The sequence below is a fragment of the Bidens hawaiensis genome, unplaced genomic scaffold, assembly GCF_021521415.1.
Source record: "Bidens hawaiensis isolate Kalapana, Puna unplaced genomic scaffold, B.hawaiensis_p1.1 tig00004931_1, whole genome shotgun sequence".
In the NCBI taxonomy this organism is placed as follows: domain Eukaryota; kingdom Viridiplantae; phylum Streptophyta; class Magnoliopsida; order Asterales; family Asteraceae; genus Bidens; species Bidens hawaiensis.
In genome coordinates, this window is record NW_027491311.1 from 1,392,552 (window position 1) to 1,401,827 (window position 9,276).

The 9,276-nt window shown below is 34.5% G+C and overlaps 1 pseudogene; it reads right to left on the reverse strand.

The window, feature by feature from the left end:
• Positions 1 to 3,926: 3,926 nt before the first annotated feature.
• On the reverse strand, positions 3,927 to 5,391 carry LOC143628352 (pentatricopeptide repeat-containing protein At2g25580 pseudogene; annotated as a pseudogene).
• Between the last annotated feature and the right edge of the window lie 3,885 nt (positions 5,392 to 9,276).

Consider the following 9,276-nt stretch of genomic DNA (forward strand, 5'->3'; position numbering starts at 1 on the left):
ATGTTTTCGGGGCTGTGTGCATACTCGATATGTTTGTTAATACGCTTATCCTAAGAGATAAGTGTATGCCTTATGTGAATAATGTGATATGTATGAATGATGGCTTGACGGTACGTGAACGATCTTCGGATATTGTACGTACTGTCAGGTTGTAACGCTAAGTATAAGGTAAGTATGATATGTATGCTTATGTGTATGAATGTGATAAAGTTAATAAAAGAAGGAAAGGATGGTTGTACGGTTACGAAGAGGGTACCGGGCCCTAATAATACTCGAGGTATGATGTATGGTTGTATGGTAACGAAGAGGGAATCGAACCCTACTAATATTCGAGAACTAGGGAACCGAACCCTACTAATATTCGAGGAAAGAGGGTACCGAGCCCTAATAATACTCGAGGTATGATGTATGGTTGTATGGTAACGAAGAGGGAATCGAACCCTACTAATATTCGAGAACTAGGGAACCGAACCCTACTAATATTCGAGGAAAGAGGGTACCGAGCCCTAATAATACTCGAGGAAAGAGGGTACCGAGCCCTAATAATACTCGAGGAATGAGGGTACCGAGCCCTAATAATACTCGAGGAAGGAGGGTACCGAGCCCTAATAATACTCGCGGAATGTAGGGCGTAATGTTCTTTATAACGTAAGATATGAAAGTAAGTTAATACAAAAGAAAGTATGAAAGTATGAATATAAGTTTATGTGTATTGTATAGTGTATGATTAACTAGAACTCACTCAGCGTAGCTGACTTTTAGTATGCACGCAGGTGAGTAGGATGAGGCAGCTCGCTTGAGGAGACACGTGGCACTGAATAAGAGGCTGGCATCGGAAGACTCAAGACGTTTAAGTTTAATGTTTCGTTTATTTTGAAAGACAAAATGATGTTTTAAGGCAAGACGTGTTTTGTTATGAAATGTTTTATGAAAGCTTTTATATTCCGCGAAAGTTTTAATTAACTCTGATATTTAGAACTGTGTTTATGAGTAAATCCAACACGAAAGTAGGGCTACCGGTAACGGGGCCTTACAACAACTAAAATAATAATATTTATAACTAAATCTAATTTACTTTAATTATTTTTAAAGTTACTAATATAAATAAAATAAAAAACAAAATATTTGATATATTTAAAACATTACGTTACATTTAATAAATTAAATTAAAGCATTCCATGTAAAATATTAAATAAAAAACATATAATTAAAATCCAAAAGAATAAAAATATAAACATAATATAAATATAACTAATATTATTTTTATATTTACCCCCCACCTTCGATTTGCAACTTCTCATCCCCATTGTCTTCTTCTCCCTTTCTCTTTGGCTCTTATCAAAACCCTTAGTTTTGTGTTTTGAAATATATTAAAGAAAAGCTTAAAGCTTTCCTCACGGGTGTTTTTATCGCGGACATCTCGCTGCTTTCTTTACCTTTATCGTTGGGCAGCACCAAGAAGGGAGGGGCAGAGTTTGCCACTGGCCACGTTTGCTTTTGGACGGCAAATCAATACCCACTCCGTATAGTCTTAATGTAACAGAAGAAAAACTATGAACTATTTATGTGGTTAACTCTAAGTCTCTAATAGTTAAATTAACCATTTAACCCAATTAGTCATCCACATTCTATCAAGTTAAATAGTAACTAGCAGAGATAAAGCTGCCCATTGCAATGCAATATTAATAACAATCATAACTTTATAAATAAATAAATAAAAATCTTGTAACGTAAACTACGTGCTACGGCAGAAGTGTAACCCAACAGTCACATTGATGGGTCATGCATGTAAAGAAAATTTTTGACGCGATTTGGTTTTAAATAAAATTTACGCCAAAATGATCAGCTCGGTCACGTATAGCACTTATATCAAAACGTAGATAAAAATAAGTATATCGCAACAACGCGTTCGGAGTTTACAGAAACGTGATATTTATATCTAAAGTTATAAGAAGGAAAAAAATATGTAAAATTACCTATATGGATTAAACACTAAGATAAAAAAGAAAAAATAGTTAGGGAGTGTTTGGGATTGCTTATTTCACAAACTTATAACTTATTAACTTTTTAAAAAGTAATAAGATGTTTGAGATTGCTTATATTGTGAGAAGAAAAGTTTCATAAGTTACACTTTTGTAACTTATTAATTTAATAAAAAGTTATAAGAAGGTACCTTAAACAGGTCAAAAGGCCAAATAAGTAATCACAGCCATATTGTTTATTATATATGGGATGATTATAGATATAAGTTGGTATGGGTATGGTTTGACAATTGGCATTACAGTAAAACAACCTTGGAGAAAACCCAGTTCAAAAAACCATACCTGGATCCGGAAATCAAACAACTGCAATTCCTATTCTCATTCCCTCGCTCACGAGCCCCAGATCGAAACACGGTTTTCTTTTTCGGTTTAGAGACCAATTCGTTTTCAGATTTTGGTTTTTTAATAGAGATGCTAATTTGTGAGTTCCAAACCAAACAAGCACAAAAATTCGACACAAATATTCGAATCATCCCAAATTATTTTTGGTTTTTCTTATCTTAATTGGAATCCGGTCCAACTCAACTTATGAATCCATTTCCAGAAAACCAATTCAAATAACCAGAAGACCAATTTGATGCACACACCCACTGCAGCGGCATATGTTGTATGCAGTAGAGATTACAGTATTATTGACCTCTTTACTTATGGGCAGAACATGCTAACATAAAAATGTATTTAATTCCATTTTAAAATATATAAAAGTCTCCCTCATTGCCGCCTACATGCCATTACATTACTTGATGATTTAAAAGATGGAGGATGATACATCAAGCAAAAACAGCAAACTGAAACTAAAACCCGAAATATAGAGAATAACCTTGTAAGAGAAAAGAGAATTACTTGAGTAGCAGCTTTGACCTCAAGGTTAATGCTTTCAAAACTCTGAATCTGCATGTCAGAGATTGACTGATGCAAAGACCACACCTGAGGCTGAGATATTTACCAGAAGCCAAACTTTAATTAATGTATGTTGCACCACTTCACTTCTGGTTTCTTGAAATAAAATCACAACAATATGAGCATTATTGTAGTATAATCAATTTAACACAATTTTCATACAAATTAGAAAAAAAAAATTTGTTTCCAAACAACCCACGAAAAACACACGAGGGAACAGCCAAATTTCAATCCACTTATAAATGACTTGGATTCAGAGTTGTGATTTTTCTCTAACAGGCAAATACACAAAATAAAAAACTTCAGTGATTATTGATTATACAGGTCGAAAGCCACCTGAAGCGTATGTCTACGCACGCATACATCACGCTAAATCACTTTTTTCTAAAAATATGAACATTATTGTAATACAAAATGCTCATACAAATTTCTCATGCTATATAAACAAGACCAAAAAGTTAAAATAGTGATGACCAAGACAAAAAGGATCATAATAATAAAAATAACATGCTATAGGCCGTATATAGCTAAACAGACACGCGGTCATAACTCAAAAGTAGAATAAAGATCTATAACATTCAACTGGCGATGCCATTATACCAAGCACGTATCTGATAAGTGTACATCACCATAAAATACTGATCATATCGTTACAGACCACTTCAGCCATTGTTTGAAATATATTCTTAAAAGGTAAACTAAAATATAAAGATAGCATACCCTGTAGTTCACGATTCTTGATATATTTGGCTATTTGCCTGCTCGATAAGATGCTCACCACTGTCTTTCAATATCCAAAGCAGCATGAACACTTAATAGCATGTAAGCTTGTGTCTTTCAGTATCCAAAACAGCACGAACACTTAATAGCATGTAGCTTGCAAAAATATGTTGTAAAAAAACAAAAATATATGAAGCTTGGAGGCTTTGTAATATGATTCTTATAGCTAACAAATACTTGACTTACTCAATATCAAAGGTAACCCATAACATCATCTAATGTTTGTTTCTCAACACATATCATGTAAATAAGTTAATAAATCATACAGGGTGAACCAAAACTAGAAAACAAAAACGGGTTCATATCAAAACGGTAAATTGTCACCAATAATCTCCACAAGAACATACTTCATTTTCAAAATGATGAAACCTCTTTGCATCACGAGCAATAATTAGTCTTCCAACGAGTTTAGAAATAATCTTTAACGCATTATGGCAATCACCACAAACACGAAGATTTTTTATTATTCTTACGGGTTGACGAGCCGGGCTGGTCAAAAGAGCTTGTGATAAAGCAAGCCTTTCACTATGTGACAAAAGAGCTTCCTCCTTGCTTTCTTGGTCAATATCATGAAGAACAAATTTAGTCTCAGGAACATAACCAGCTTCCTTCATGGGCTGTTTTAAACACCTAAGTTGACTATATAACTTCTCGTGCTCAGGGTGTGATGTGTCACCGGCTCGGTATTCATAAACTTTGGTTTTAATCTCGAGTGGATTAAAGCCCGATAACCTCTTTTTTTCCTTTTCTTTTGCAATGTCTGAAGGCTTTACGTGTATAAGCCCAGATTTTGATTGTTCATCCAAATAAGAAGGATCTAGAAGGCTGATGAGCTCGGTCAAACGGTCTCCAAGCTCGGCATCCCCGTGTATCCTACACTGGTTCATCATAGTTTCATAAATTTCTATACTTGGTTCCATAGGCATGTTTTCAATGAATTCTAGGGCATCGTTTAAATAACCTGCACTCCCGAGCATATCAACTACACTTTTATAATGTTCTAAGGATGGCGTAATGCCATAATTCTTACTCATTGTGTCAAAGTGTAACATCCCCTCGTTCATGTCTCCTAACACACTACACGCAGTAAACACGCCAAAAAACATTTGACTATCCAGGTTCAAGCCAATCTTTTTAAACTCAGTGAACATGTCAATCGCATCTTTCCCGTGCCCGTTTTTAGCAAGCCATGTTATCATAGTATCCCAAGAAGTCAAATTTCTCTGAGACATTTTATCAAACACCTTGTGTGCATCTTCCATCAATCCACATTTCGCATACATTTCCAATACTTTATTGCAAACCCAAACATCAATACGCGGCACCGACCTCGCAAGGTGCTCGTGAACACGTTTCGCTTCTTCAAGCGCCTGGGCCTCTCCACACTCATTCATCAGAAACAAATACCTGTTCATATCAACCGAAACGTTATTCCGCTCGAGTAAACCCAAAAGGTCCACTGCTTCCTTTAACTTCCCCTCTTTGCAAAACCCATCAAGCTCCTCGATTGTGCCGCATAATCGCCCGCCTTCATCCAGGTTCTCTTCGGGCGGGGAATAATTTGGGATTTGATAGTTCATTTTAGGGTTAGGGTTTTGGTCAAAGCGATTGTAAGTTTGGGTATAATTCCAGTTAATATGACCATAATCAGCACCAGGGTTTTGAAAATCAAAGGTTGCCGCAGAGCTTAGTGTGGAATAAGTTTTGATACATGAACGGGATTTAATAGTAGAACAATAATAATACTTTGGTGAGGCGTTGTATAAATAAGTGAGAGATTTAGCTGCTTGAGATGCCTTTACTCTTGCTTGAGACATGATTCGACGAACATAGAAACGGCGACGGCGGAGGGAGGAGATGGTTAAACCCCAAGGTTCAAATGGGTAGACGGACAGATTACATATTTAGCTCGGTACTTTAGCTTATTGAAAACTAGTTCCAAACTTTTTGCATCGTGTACCATATATAAGGGTGTTCTTCGGATTCATTTTTTGGGTTTTTCGGGTTTCAAGTTTTAAATCTTAACCCGAAACCCAACCTAAATCTCTCACGGGTTTTTCAGGTTTGGGTTTCTTTGGGTTGGGTTAATCGGGTTTCGAGTATCCTAGAAAATGAAACAGAAAACAAAAAAGAAAATTAAGAAACTTCAATGTTAAAATTAAACCAACATCCTCTTCTTTGCTCGTAACACAAATAATCAAATAATAAACCATTATAACTTGATAAAGTTATAAAACAATTCAAAAGAAGAGTAAAACTAGGTAACTAACTCGAATCATAATCGTTTTCAATCAGACGTGATTTGATTGTTCGATTACGGTTGCTATTAGTAATAAATGGGAAATATAAATTAAATAAACAATCGATCCATAACAGTTGGAATGACAACAGTCAATTAGGCTCAGATTCTAATAACTTTAGTGACTAAGACTAAGTCTATTATACCAAAAAAAATATATTTAATTTCAAAACTAAAAGTTTATTCGAGTTTTTCGGGTTGACCCGAAACTTATAAATCAAACCCGAGAACCAACCCGAATTACTTTGGTTCAGGTTCAACTTAGTCTTTTCTTGGGTTCGGGTTTTTAGGGTCGGGTTAGTTCGGGTTCGGGTACGGGTTTTTTCGGGTTTCGGGTAAAAGTGACAGCCCTAACCATATGAGTCACTTATGAGTTACTTCAGATATACGCGTTAGAGCATTCTCAACCCATCTTCTATAAGATAGGTTTAAGAGCGGTTATGAGTGAAGGAGAGATAAGAGTTTGTGACTGTAAGTTTTGGGAAATTTTATTTGCCTAAGCTTACTTTATAATATTTATTAAAATTGGTTGTGAGTAGATAAGAAAGAAACTGTAATGATAAAATGTATAAAAAAATATTATTTAATTAAACAACATAAGAACTATAGCGTTTTTTATTGTATTTATAAAGATGAAGATGGGGCGCACCCCTAGTGGCATGGTGGTAAAGAATTAGAATTTAAAGTGATTGGATTATACCAAAGAAGTTTGACTTTGTTGACAAAACAATAATAATTTTTTTCATAGCTATAACTAGTTTTTACCCAACGTGTTGCGTCGGGAAGGTTTTAATAAGCTTTGGTTGCTCACGTTACAAGCCGATCAACAAAAGCAGCTGGCTGCTATTATTTATGTTGAAAAGAACTACCATTAACAAAACGGTGTTAAACGTCATACAAGCATATAAACACGAACACACCAATCAACTTGCATTACACGAAACGTCATACAAACATATAAACATGAAAGCCCCAATCAACTTGCATTACACAAAAATAAATCTAATTGTTGCAGAAAAAAAAATACAAAAGCAATCATCCAAAAACATCAACAAAAATTACACCAGCAAGACGTGTACTCTTATAACCAAATATCAACTACCACAAATTCAACAACAATTAACAACTAAACACAACACACATTTCTTTCATCCTTTATAACCAAAAGTATAAACGATCATCTCAACAGTTACCCATCACCCTCTTCGCCCTTGAGGGTGATAATTATAATGAACTTAAATATGTATAAACCATGTTAATAGAAAATGCATATAAGATTTACACATAAATTTATGTGAAAGTAAAACAAAATGTAAGAGATTTAAACATCATTTTTAGCCGGCTTTTAAGTTGTATTATAATTATTTTTTATCCACTATTTATAAAATTACACTGGTCTTTATTTAAAGCACTATGGTTGTGACAATTTTAATCATAACCCAAAGCAAGACATTAAATAATCATGCTTTGGGTTGACAAGACATATGACATGTAACCTGATTTATAAAGCGGGTCGTGTTTGGTAACGTTATTAATATAGAGAGTTTCGACCTTAGAATGACACTAGGAACGATGTCATGTTCCTAACATTTGTAACAGAGTACACACAGACTACAAAACTTTGAAGTTGGCGAATTATGTTTATAAAATTTACCTTTTACTACGAAGTTTAAGCGATTAGGCGAACGCAAGGTGAAAATGAACCTGCACAACATCACACAAAAAACGAAGATAAGAGCTCATGAGCTTAACAAAAAGAACCCATAACAACACTCCTATAATGGTTGGTAACCTGGTCATTAACTTCTGACTCTAAAACGCTGAATGTGGATCAAAATCCGAGCCCGCCCTAGACCTTTTTCTTGAATACTGACGTTCGTTAATGTCCATAGACATCTACGATATTAGTTACTTAAAATCTCTACAACAACAACTACATATCACAACGGCTAATCGCACACATACAACATTAAAACTTTGAATAAACAACTGTCTTTTACCGAACTCTAATAACAAATTTGTTTCATATAAAAACCTACTATATTAATTCTATACTACACCCTAAATAGAAGACATAATCAATGCACACATAAACAACAAAAAAAATACATAACCTTAGTGGCTAAATCTGAAAAGTGTACCTTCAATAGCAGTGAATAAAACACTTTGGAAGAAATCTGCTAAGATCAACTTCTGCAAAAAAAAAATAATAATAAATAAATAAATAAAAATTATCTATCTATCTATCTATCTATCTATAATTGCTTACTCAAAAATCCTATGTGCGGTGATGTGGTTGCTCCCCACTCCTTCTTGGGCCACTAGATTGCTTCATTCATGAATGGTGGCTTTTTATGTATTTGACCCGAATTCGTGGGTATGGGTCTTACCAAACCCGGATAATCCTTAAACGGGTTATAACATCTCATTTATATATAAAACTCTTCATTATCAAACAATAGTTTTTGCGGGTCATGGGTCTCACCAAACCCGGATAATTCTCAAACAGTTTATAACATCTCAATTATTTGTGAAAACCCTTAATCCTCAAACATTAATTTTCACGGGTCATGGGTCTCACCAAACTTGGATGACCCTTAAACAAGTTATAAGATCTCATTTATTTGTGAAACACTATTAACATCAAACCTTAATATAATTTCTCTCATCTACATATTCCCTGTTGCTGGTCTATCCTCTACCGGGTTACTTATGATTACCATCCACCATCATCAACCTCCCCTCTCATGCGTCAACCACCATCGTATCCTACATTAACTGCCTCTTTTTCATAAGACAAATACTTGTGTTCATGTTTGTTCGTTTTAAAAAAAAATCAGCATATTCATGTTTGTTTATCTTTGTTCGTTAAAAATCAAAGAAACCTACACGTCTCAATTGAAAGAGCCTTAACGTTAAATAAATATAATTAACGTAACAAACTACTATATACGTATTAAATTAAAGAGTAACGTGCCAAAATCATCCCTAAGGTTTGTTTAGTTATGTGACTTTCGTCCAAAATTTTGTTTTTGTGCAACTGAACCATCGAGGTTTGTCAGTTGTTGTCAATATAGTCCAAATGGCTAACACCGCTAGAATTTCACGTTAAGTGAAGGGCAAAACCGTCTTCAATCATTTTCTTTATTTTGTTTAAATTATTTTAATTGATGCTTGTTGGGTTTTAACAAGATTATCAAAGTGATAAAATCCCAATTTTACCAAAAAACGCAGCGGATATAAGTTTTAAATCTT